Source organism: Passer domesticus, chromosome 1 (assembly GCF_036417665.1).
Source record: "Passer domesticus isolate bPasDom1 chromosome 1, bPasDom1.hap1, whole genome shotgun sequence".
NCBI lineage: Eukaryota > Metazoa > Chordata > Aves > Passeriformes > Passeridae > Passer > Passer domesticus.
The window spans coordinates 141,233,793-141,246,492 of NC_087474.1; positions in this window are offsets into that span (position 1 = coordinate 141,233,793).

Below are 12,700 nucleotides of genomic sequence, written 5' to 3' on the forward strand. Positions count from 1 at the left end.
GCAGTCATTCATATCCTCCCATCACCAGGGGGGCTCTTTGGAATGAAGTACACCAAGTTTCATGGCACTACATTGTATTTTGGGAGGCTGAGAAAGATCGAAGTCACCCTGAAATTACAGCTGGATGTGATGACATTAGAAACATTTAAATTTCTCTTTTTCAATGATTTAAGTTAAGAAGTCCTAAATATGGCATATAAGCTATCCAGACCTCCGAAAACACAGATCTGTTCCTTCAGTTAGGTGAGAATTACAGCTCACTGGGAGAGAAATATCAGTTAGGAAAGTTTGCAAATACATTTAGTGGGAATACTTGTGCTCCTCAAGCAAAAGAAACATTTTAAAAAAATATCATACTCAAGCATAGGTGATCCTAGTTGCTCAAATTCAGCACAATAATTCTACAGAAGCTTCAGATACATCAGCATTATTAAAATAGGATTTGGCCCAGAAGGCCACATATCCCTTAAACCTGTCATAACAACTCCAGATATACTAGAAGCCCAAGGTCAAACTATGCTTCAGATATGTGGTCTTAGTTACAGACATATTTGTCTTATTTTTCCGCATCATCTCTTGCAAGCCATCAGGTTTCAAATAAATCCTGAAGAAATAAATCATTTTGGTAAGTTCAGTGACCTATTACCTGTTTCCTGATGTGGTCAATTTAATAAAAGCTACTTCAGTGTTACCCACAATCAGTACCAATGTGGTAATGGATATCATCTCAATCCTCTGTGTTCTGTGAAAACAGCACTTTGGTTCACAAGGAGGTATACAATTGTATGCAATTTCATATGTATACAAGACCAATACTAAGGACTTAATGGCTACAATTATGTAAAAAGAATTAATTTGAAGAACCCCTGGACAGGAATCCTTCCTTGAACTACTTTCCAGATTTGAGCCTGGAATGTCAATTGTGCTTAAAATGTAATTTGCAGCAATGAGCTTTTTACCATGACTGGGCTTTCTTTATGCATTGCAAAAGTGAGATAAAGGAGATTCTCTGACACTGTTAGGTCCAGATTCTTGTAGTCCACATGCTTTGGTGATATTTAGACTATGGAAATATGGACAGTATAAGTGATGGACTTTGGTAATGCAGCTACTGAGATGTTAGGAAGAAACCTAAACCTTGCAGTTGCTTCCTCTCATAAATCAAACAGTGCCTCTTTCATTACTGGAGGTGCAGAGTTAAGTACCCTCTAGTTAGATCTTGCAGTAAAAAGAATCACTCTGCTTTAGAAATTAACTCTGCAAATAAAAAAGTGCAAGCAGCCACATTTTTTTTTAATGTTTAATACATATCTTCAGGGGAGTGGGAAGAGAGAAAAAGAGATTTCCAGGTTCACAATATATTAGAATAAATGCCCTTCTAAAAACATTGCATAAGATAGTGAAATAGTTCTGGTTTGATTCATTTATGACTAAGGATTTTCTTTACTGATGGAGGGATACTTCTTCCTGCTGCCAGCCCTAGGCCAGCTGCTGCTCCTGGCACTTTGTGTTCATCCAGCAAACAGGGGCTCACATCCAGGCTCTAGCAGGCCATTGATCAGTTACTGACACTTTCAACTGAGTAGGACTTCCATGGCAGGATAAAGTGACAGTAGCAGGGGAGGCAGATTGTAAAAATCCTACCATCCATAGTAACATGCACTGAAGGACTTGAGTTTGCGTATTAGCTTGAGTTTGCATATTAGCTTCTTTGTTTGTCTTCTCCAACAGATGATACATCTATTGCATAGCAAGTGAACAACATTATTTGGTTTTTTTGCTTTAATTAAAAGCTAAGAAAGCTAAGTCCTATTCTTATTTCTTGCAGCTAACGATCTTAAAAGTTTTCACCAAACAGTTGTGCTAATAGTCACATACCAAGAAGTGGGAAAAGTAGAGGACGTTAGAAACTTAGAATCATACAGTATTCTGAGTTGGGAGAGACTCAAGAAGATCATTCAATCCAACTCCTGCCAAAGGGCAGACTAAAACATAAACCATATATCTAAAAGCATTGTACAAAGTCTTCTTGCCCACTGTGAGGCCTGGGGCCATGACCACATCCCTGGGGACCTTGTTGCAGTTCAGATCTCTGAGCACTCAGCCCAAAAACCGTGCAAAGAGAGCTTTTGTTGACAGCACTGTCATGGAGAGTGCAAACCTTAGCTGTGGTTGTGCAATTGTGCAGCAAGGGTACGAGAGGATAGTAATTAGCTGTGTAGGAAGAGAAGGTCTGTGGGACTGAGTTTAGGCCTCAGGCTCTGAACAAGAGCCAGCATGGTGGAGCTGCTCAAGTCTGCCTAGAAGCTGGTGGAGACACTGCCATGGTAACGCCTGCGGTTGTTGGATCAGGTTCAGAGGGTTTGGCTCTAGCACACGTGGCCCATTAATGTTTATGCAGTGTAATATATTATAAATGAAAAGCAGTTCTGGGGGGGTCCTTTGTGCTGCTGGTGATGAGAAGATTCTTTCCACAGTTTCATCTTTAGTAGGAAGAATGGTTTCTAGATCATGCATGTCTCACGAAAATGTTGCTGAAAGAGTCTGTGATCGTCATCAGGATCCTAAAAATGTAGATGTAACGTCAAGATCTGTCTACCTTTGTGTGCTTTTTCATTATGAGAATATTTTATATGCAGATCAGATTCATTTACCTCCAGCTTATTGCAGTTACACATCTAAAACATCACAGCCCTGAATGTTGTCCCCGAGTTGTAGTATTCTACCCAGTATTACAGTGCATACACACCACTAACCTCATAAATACAGTCAAACTGAGAAGGGAAATTCATGGTGCTTCTTTTCAATAAAACAAAATTTTGAGGTCACTTCTCCCTGCCTGAAGACATATTAAAAATATGAAAAACACCTGATGAAAATATTCTGAAAAAGGCAGAGCAACAAATGACCCAGGAAAGTGTCTGGCTCTTTGAGCAGCAATACCACTGAGCAAAGAACTATCTTCTCTTTGTGCATCATAAATTCTGTCTTCAGTTCTTAAATTGTTCACAAATAGTCTTTCAAAGTAGAATATAAAAACAGTTCCTGCATATCTGTGTTACAGGGATAAGGGCCTCCTACAGGAACAAGCCTCACTTCACCATCATCATGTTTCACCATAATCTCTTACACTTTGTGGTACTAAATGGTTGGTACTAAAAACAAAGTTTGATTATTGAAAAAGAAAATTCTAAAATTACTGAAATTATTTTTAACTGCTACCTCAGAACATTTACATGACACTTAAATATAGTCCTAAAACACATGTGGCTAGTACAAACTGTATTTGCATTTCCATATTTGTGTCCTTTTAGGAGTGAAAAGGATTTAAACCAGCAGTTAAACGATCCTTTAAGGATGATGTAGTCCTTACCAAGCTACTGTGCACAAATTGCTACACACTTTTGCACTGCAATTCAGGCCCCTTCGAAGTTCCTCAAAGTCTCTTTAATGTTCAGTGATATGATAATCACGAGCAAGCAGGCACGGCAACGTCACTGACGCCGTTCGTCTCCAGGAGCCCTGAGACACCTTTGCCTAGGGTGTGTTATAGCACAGATGGTTTCAGTCTTTCCTTTTATCTCTTCAACACCAGCATGACAGAGCAAACACTTCCAGGGCGTTGGGGAACCTGACACACAGAGCAGGACTGATGCTGGGTATGCTCTTGCAAGCCCCAAATGGCCAGGGACCTGCAGCCACCTCTGGCCTCCTCTGGTCTCATGTGCTGTGCTGAAGCTTACTACAGCTTTCCATCTTAGCTGGGTTCAGAGAAAGGCCAAACTGAATCCCAAACCAAACAAACAAGCCCTAAGTGCCCCTACAAGCTTATCAGCATTGCTGAAGCTTTTCTTTAATTTCTTGTTTGCTTGTTTGTGCAAAGAAAGCTGCAGTCACTTAACAGACTTGGCATTGTGTGTAACTCTCTGCATCAGCAACTAGGTCAACCAGCAGAGTAAAGCACCATACAAGTGAGAGGCTCCCTCAGCTCAGCCCATGCCTGCTGATTATATTTTGGGAATTAGCTAGGTAGGAGAGAATGTCCTCCCAGGCATGTGCTACCCTGAAATTTTAGTACATTTGCACCAGTCATTTGAAACCTCTTCTTGGCCCCAGCGGAAAGGAGTGCTAAGCCCATGGCAGCTAAAGCAAGACAAAAACAGTGGAAAGTTCAGGGGGTCTGTCTTCTTCTTTGCTCTTTTCAGCACTTGTAACTACCCAGTAATTAGTCACAGCACCCAACACTATATAGGGCTTGTGCTGTGTTCAGAGAGTATCAGCTTTCCCAAGTGATGCAGATAACTCTTGGGTAAGATAAAAGTGAGAGGATAAAGACACAGGATATTTTTACCTGGACTATTTTTATTTACCATATGAACATAATTCCTCCCAGTGCCTTAGGCAAAGACAAATAAAACTGAAAAGATGACAGCTACCCTTACATCTAGGCAGGCAGAACTCCCCATCCTGCCAAAGCGTGGGTTTGCTTGCTTCGTCTCTGGTGGAGCTGCCTCTGTTGTAGTGCCATCAGTTTGGAAACACTGCTGCAAGAACATATTTTTGGCCTTCACTCAGAAACTCCTGCCAGCCCTCCACAGAACCTGGGAGACCTCTTAGGCTGTGAGCTTGCCTTTAAGGGAAAAGTCCTTACAGAATAAATTATTTCTACATTGCGCTTGTAGCTCAAATATTACAGATATTCTGTAAATAAATTAAAAAAAAAAAAAACACACACAAGAAAACAACATGAAACTGACAGCTCTGCACAGCTCCACCTGGGACATACTATTGCTCTACAAGCTGAGGAATTATACCAAGATTACCTCCATACTCACCCATATGACAAAATTCTCCTTGAATCAGAGCACCAAAGCATTTGTGACTGCACAGCAAATGCAGACATAAAAAATGGAGGGACATGTCTTCTTCTTCTTCTTTTTTTAATCTAATTTTTTTCTACTTCTTTTTAAAATCACTTTAATCTTTCATATTATTTAGAATTTGTGAAATAGCAGCCAAGTTATTTACCTACAACCCTCTCTGCCCTTTCCTTTGCACTGTGTCCAGCCATGTCTATCCACGCAATGACAGCAGTTCACCCTATTTCAGGAACAATAGAGTCAGAGGGGCTTAAAGGAGGCTTTGGGGAAGGTCATCAACAACCTTCTGGAGGGGCTGCTTGCACAGGGGTAGCAGTGGAGCTTGCCAGGGGACATGGTTGTCCTGCCCAGATGGTGTTGCTGTGCACTGCACCTGGCTCAGCACATCTGCCCTGCTTGTTGAGGTGTAGTGGGAAAGGATCTGAGCTGTGGGGAGTAAGCTGGCACCTTCACAATGTGCTCTCAGTATGCAGTAGAAGCAATAAAGAAGACATTTTTAAAAGCCTTCCAAATTCAGAGAAGGAGTAGCTGCACAAAAAGTTTGTGCAAAATAATATTGACCTTCAATTTCACACTCTAACTTCCTTAATAGCAGCTTATTTCTAGGGTGGATAAGCCTGAAGATGGAAAAGTCTGCTTAAGCACAGAAACATGAGTAAGAGAAATGCATCAGATAATGACAACAGAGAAAATGTGTAGTGTGGATTTCTATTCTCTCCCCTGATACAAGGAGGAATGGAGAGTTGAAGAAATCAAAACATGACCCATTTAGGCATGACGTGAAGTTAGGTTCTTTCTCATGAGAGACAGTTCAGCTGTGGGACTCCCAGCTGAGAGAAATTACCAATGGCCAGAACTCCATAGGGGTGGGTAAAGGCATGAACACCACCACCAGTGTTCAGAGTTGCAACACACTGAAATTTTGAAATCAGTCATGGTTTACCCCAGTCCTCAGCTAAACATGATTAGGATATTTCTTGCCCCTTCCTCTGCTGAATACTGTCAGGGAAAGAATATAATGCTATGTGAGTCATGTGGCTAATCCAGCAAAGCAGCTGGTGTGACATACACATGAATGTTGCATTAAAAACAGCATGACTCTGTAATAGTTAGAGGCCTTGGTGGCAGTGGCTTTCCTTTTAAGGAGTATCTCACCCATTTGTGTATTCTATGTCTTGTATAAATTCATTAAGAACTTGAAAATGAAAATGACAGAAATGTAAAATCTGGAAAATTAACTACCTAGCGACTGGATAGGAGATGGAAGCTGCCAGCAGCCTGTGTTTGCTGCCCTTAAAAATCAGATACATGGGTTAGATTACAGGTATGTTATGGCCTTGGATATATGAGGCTAGTGCTCAACCATAATTAGCCCATGCACACTTCCTTTCCATAAAGGGACACTTTAAAGAAACCTATTTAAATATATATAACTCTGCAAAAATAGCCTACTTTGAGTACTTAGAAGTCAAATTTAAAATATAATCACACTAGCAGAAATATCCAGCAGTCTGTGCACATCTCCAGCTCAGCAAAGGACATATCAAGTATTAGATCTCCAATACCCTGGGTTCCCTGCAAGCACCAGCTCTTATCAGTTGTCACAGTCTGGATTAATCCTTCAGACTGGCTTTGTGCCATTAAGACTAATGGGATGTGCAAGCTACCAAGGCAAAAGGTCTCTCTGCAAATGTGGTGAGACAGAGGCGGTGTCACAATGCTTGCAGCAGGGACTGGAAGAGCCTATAGGATTGCATTGGATTTTGCCCAGTTACTGCATGTTTGCTAAAAGAAAAAAATCTGGGCTGTGTAGAAAAACTCAAAGGTGGGGATTGTTAGTGGCACCCGAAAGGAGCAAATATCAATTAAATGTAATCATAAGGGGTTTTAAAATTTATTTATTTTGTAGTTTTTGTAGCTTACAGGCTGCAGATTGTACATTATTATCACTATTTTGGTGCAGAACAATGAAGCACAGACATGGCACCTACTCTTTCTGCCAGCCAGCCCTTGCTGAGCTGTGTATCCTTCACACAGACACAAGACCTACTTCACCATGAGAAGTAGGATGATTTGGGTTAGAAGGGACATCAATGACCACCTGTTTTCAACCCCATGCTATAGGCAGAGACACCTTTCACTCAACCAGGTTGTTCAAAGCCCCATGCAGCCTGGCCTTGAACACTTTCAGGAAGAGGACATGCACAACTTCTCTGAGCAACCTGCTCCATCCTGCAGAGCTGCGCTGCTACGCGTGGGTCCCGCAGCTGCAGCGTTTGATCTGGGCATGCATTAGAGGCACATCCAGGCTTTCCCAAGGCACTCTGTCCTCATGACCACAGCATACAGTAGCTCCTATCAATCTACTGTATAAATGTAACTCCAGGTATTAGCAGACAATGACTCCTCAAACCCCAGTGATGCAACTAGAAGATCAGATCAGAACAGAATGAACTCTTGCTCACGGTAGCCTGGAAACCTGGAGCCTCTGGGCCAAAAGATCCCAGGAGTTGCTGTTATTAAAGAAGAAGGGTGACAGAAACTCAAGAGCTACCTCCAAATCATGGCTACCACATCACAGCAATCATAGTGGTCCCTCACTTGCAGGACAGCATTGCCCTGGAGGGCTCATGGAGGGGAGGAGCAGATCAGTGTGCAAAACATGAGGAAGAATGGGCATATAGCAAAAACACAGTGAGAAGAAGAAAAGCACATGAGAGTGAAGAAGTCAAGATCAATTAACTTGCTCAAAGAAGAAATAAAACATGCAAAACACCCTTAAAGGAAGAAAAAAAGTAGTTACTGTCCCAATAGTAGTTATAAACCAAAGCAGTTGCTGAAGTTAGCATAGGGATCTCATTCAGTTGCACAGGAAGGGAAGTGATCCACCAAGCACTTCTGTGAGCAGTATGTGTTCTGCATTGCCACAAGCACTGTCTGCCAAAATATCTCTTTAAACATATATATAATGTGAGGAAATAAGGTTTTCCATTCATTGCTGTCCAGCTAGATGACCTTCCCCTCTGTCAAAGCCAGAGAAGGCCATTTCTTTCCTTTGGCAATTATGCCCTACTTAAATACATTTTTACCTGAAACACAGATAAAATACAGCATTTAGACAGTTGATTTCAAATATAATGATCCCAAGCTGAACTGCACAATTTTTGTCCTATTTGAAGCTCTCCTGTGCTCATTTTCCTTAGTTGGAAGTGCATCTTTTCAGCCAGTCTTTGCATGGTAAGAACCAGCAGTCCTATTAGTAGAGGTGCATCCTCAAATACAAATCTAGATTTCTGCTGTTGATGAGAAAAGACAGCCTGGAGAAGGCAGCAATTTCCACAGTGGGGCCATTCTTCCAGCTAGGGGCTGGAAGCCTGGATTCAATCTTCACTCAAACACTGCTTGAATGAGAGCAAGCCAGATCCCTTCCCAATGCTTCATTCTCCTAATTTATAAGATAAACATATATGAGAGACCTATATTTGAGATTTAAGAGTGAAAGTAATGTTAAAGAGATATCTTTGCTATTGTAATTTATTATTATTCGCACTTTTACATGTCCTTTCTCACCTGCAATGTGTTAGGCATTACCTTACATGAAACTTGGAACTGCATCCACCAAATTTGGTTTTGTGCCATCCAAGTTGTGCTTTAGGCAAGAAAAGGTGCCTCCGTATCTTACTGCTGTCTCAAATACATGTAACAAGTGTCAACAGCTCTTCCAGCTATCCCTTCTCTTCTCAATGCATGCCTTCTCTTCAGAAGGTGCTGTTTAACATTGTATTTTCCAAACCCAGGGAATTCAGTGCAAGTTCATGTCTATCTTCATTGTTTAGTTGAAACACTGTTGATCTCATTAGTAATTCAACCAAGCAGAACAAATGTGATTGAAAGGAATTTGACATGGAAGAATCTAGTATGTTATTTAGCCCAACTCCAGAAGAGCCTGCTAAAAGAGAGACTTTCAACATTTTTAGCTCCAGAATAAACAAAAGGCAAAAAGATGCAAGGGATGTGATGGAATTAACTGAAAAATGTTTATTGTGTTTCTGCATTCCAGGTGTCAGACAGAATAAAATGTACTGCTTGTCTGAACTTTGGGATACACTTGTAGAATAGACTCAGAGATAAAATATCTAAAATGCCACTGCTGGTGATCACTCATCCTCATAAATAAGGGGTAAGTGCTACTATAAACTTCAGTGCCTCCTGTGAGATCATTTCATTTTGGTAAAGAAATGGGGAATATACTCAAAGATCTAAATTTACCAACAGGTAAATCACCGCCCTTTTGGCAAATTAAAAATAAACTGGCAGTGATAAGTGTCACAGAGTCCATGTGATTGCCTTGGAAGTTTGTGTGACAAAATGAGACTTCAGCTCCCAGGAACCTTGAGTGAATTATTAGCTCTGCTGCACGTCTGTGAAGAGCCAGACATACCATCGTTTATAGACTGTGAAAAACAAGGACAGAAGATAAGCTGTTCTAACATTGCCCTCTATCAGAAATTTGAAGTAAAGACAAAATTTACATGATTTATTAATTCTGTATGTAGCAGATGTTATTGTTGTAGTTAGCAAAATAAACATATAACATCACATAAACCATAAACATATACGTCATTTTATTTATGTGATGACAAGATTCAGAGGAAGTGCTGCACGGATCAGCCTCTTGCTCTCCCACCAGCTCTGTCCTTCAAGGACTGGCACACTTACAGCTACTGAGTAATTAGGTTAAAGAACCAATTCCACTGAAAAATAACTGAGGGGATGGAAAAAGGTTGTTTTCCAGCCACATGAGTCCACTATGTGGTTGCAGATTGCTCCTGCTGGGCAAAAAGGGAGGTAATGTGGGGCAGGACCAGCAGACAAGAACACAAGAAGGGAGAAGATGACATTATATGCTGTCTTTGCAATCTGATATCAAAACATGCCCTAAAACATTTTCTAACATAATGCTGGGGAAAATATTTGGCCAGGATTATAACCAAAGGATTTAAATGAGAGGAAACTGAGAACTTATGAGAATACAATGAATTACTCAAATTGGTTTTTAAAAAATAATTTCAAAGGAAAACTGTCTAGGACAGTTTTACAGTAGCAATACAGGGATTTTGCTTTTCCTGTAAAAACTACTGTGGTGGTAGTATTATGTCTTCTTTAGTCAGCAACATCTGTGTTCCAATGTGTCATCTACAAAGGCACAAGGGACATACATCCTGCTAGGCTGAATGAGTGCTTTTCATTCAGCCAGAGCTACAGCTGGGTGCCAAGTTATAACAGTTGGTACTTTATTGTCACTCGTATCTTCTGAATCTGTCATAAAACATAAATTGCCAACCTATTATTGCTATTACTGATGTGATTATATATAGCTTCCATTTTTCAGAATATACAGCCATATAACTCACTTAATACTACTCTATGATAATGAAATTACCTAAATGGAATTGTAATTCAGTGTAGGTTCCCAGTAGGGTTCAGGCATTTATCTCCAGGGAAGTGATACCTGGCACCACTGGTGTCCTGAGACCTTGTTCATGGCTTCTCCCCCAGCTCCTGAAGCATCCAAACATTCTGCTGACAGACCCCTCTGGACTTGGAGATTTCTTCCACTCTACAGACTACTACCTGTGCACTGCTTTGCTGTGCACCCTGCAAAGTCCTGCTGCCTGAGCCCAGCCAGCTGGGTTCTGTTGAAGAAACAGGTGTGCTGGAGAAAGAGAGAACTGCCTGATTTTGGATCATTTGGGAATGGGACTAACATGAGATCTGTATGCAGCAGGGTGTGGATGGAAGTGCTGTGCAGCCACAAGGCTGAATGTGTCCCCAGGTGGTGCACATTGTACAGGGCCACAGCCTTCCCAGCCCCTTCTATCAACGCAAGCCTGGAGTTAGGAGCCCCACAAGAAGCCCCCAACAGCTTGTCTCTACACCTGAACTCTAAATGAGGGGCTCTGAAACACAGATCCTTGGCAATACTGAGCTTCCCAGTGCCCCCTTCCACAAATCAGGTGCTCTCCCAAATAACAGCAGAGTATTTGAGAACTCTGTCCTGTTTGGAATGAGGGAGGCAGGGTCAATGCTGTCCATGTGGAGTACAAACTGGGATCACAAATGCTGTTCATAGCTTCCCTCAGCTTGATTTGGAGCAAGGCTTTGGACATGGATGTCAGCTCTGTCAGAGTACAGCCTGCCCCACAGCTCTTCAGGCAGGATGGTTTAAATCTTTCTGCACCTGTCCTGAACATGCTGCCCACATTGTACAGAATAATTAAATGCCCGTATGCATAAATACATATAAATGGTGACTTCAATGGGAATCGTGGTAATTTAGGAATTTTTAAAAACTTTGTAAAATTCAGATTTATTGTCTGCCTCAAGTACTTGAACTAAAGCTGAGAGTCAGGGATGAAGTTTTAAAACACAGAAGCAGCTAGGAAAGTGACATTCTGTCTCTGGCACAAAGGTTACCTGAAGAAAAAAATATTTTCTACAGTTTGCAAACACCTTTTTTCAAAGACTTACATTTCAATCTTAAGGCTTGTGTCTCCCAGGCAACATCAGGAAAGATTAAACTGCAGTGTGCTTTGATAGGTATTTTTTATTAAAATGCTTCCAAAAGAGCACCTCCAGGAAAAATAAATAACAAAGTAATAGAATTTTTTCTCTTCACTTTCTTTGAATAATTTTGGGAAAACAATAGTATTTTTTATCTCACTCTTCTATCAGCCAAACTGATGGAAGCTGCAGGATGGGATCTTATATTGCAGTTTACCTATGTTACAGAGAACATTATGACCTTACCTAATTGTATTTATTTTTCAGAAATTTGAATACTGCACAACATGATACTGGAGTATAACTACAGCAATATTATTCTTCCCTACTTTTTGATCTACAGATATTTTTCAGCTTTAAAATTATAACTTTCTATTTTTACAGCTTTAGTCCTGCAAATTGTGTAGAATCCTTATTTTACCACCTTTATTACCAGAATAAAAAAAAAATCCCACTGATATATTAATAAAAAAATAATTTAAAATTATGATCATGTCAGAACTGATGAAAATATTCCCATTGTCTTCAGCAAGTTAGTTTGTCAGCTTTTTTTAGTATAACATTGGAGAATCCTCAGAGGACATCAAGAAGCAAGGGAAATATGTACCATCTCTGATGATCTCTGCTGTATTTGTCCACATATCAAAGAAGAACACACAGTTCTGCAATAATAATTGGAGGAAACTTGGCTGCAAATCAAATAAATAAATTTAGAATAGGTGAATAATCAGAATTCAAATAAAATCTGTATTTCCCTCAAAAATGAACAGAGATGTCAAGAACCATCACACTAGAATGAAAAGCCAAAACCTTTTCACCACGTTCATTCATTGCTGTCAGGGGTGTGGCATGCCAGTCCCGACTCACAGCTGAGAGGTTTCTGCAGGACAGAGCCCTGGGATGGCTCCTGGCAGCTGCCTGTAATTGGCTCTGTGGCCGAGGCTCCTGCACAGCTGCCCTGGGCTCCTCACTGCAGCACACATAAAACCATATTAAATCTGTGGGACCCTCCTAACCCTGAGCAGGGTTACTTTCAGCACTGGGATTTTCAAACAGCAGCAGCTGCTTTCATAACCTATCTCATATGTTCTAATTTTCACCCTAGAGACCTAAAAGAGCAACCACTTCATGCAGCTGGTAAAGATCGTGTCCAAGGGCAGCCCTGCCCCCATCACTCCTTGCTAACTCCCAGGTAAGCTTTCTCAATCCTAAGTAGTTTTATCTCAAATACGTCTGTGCAGCCCAGTGCACACTCA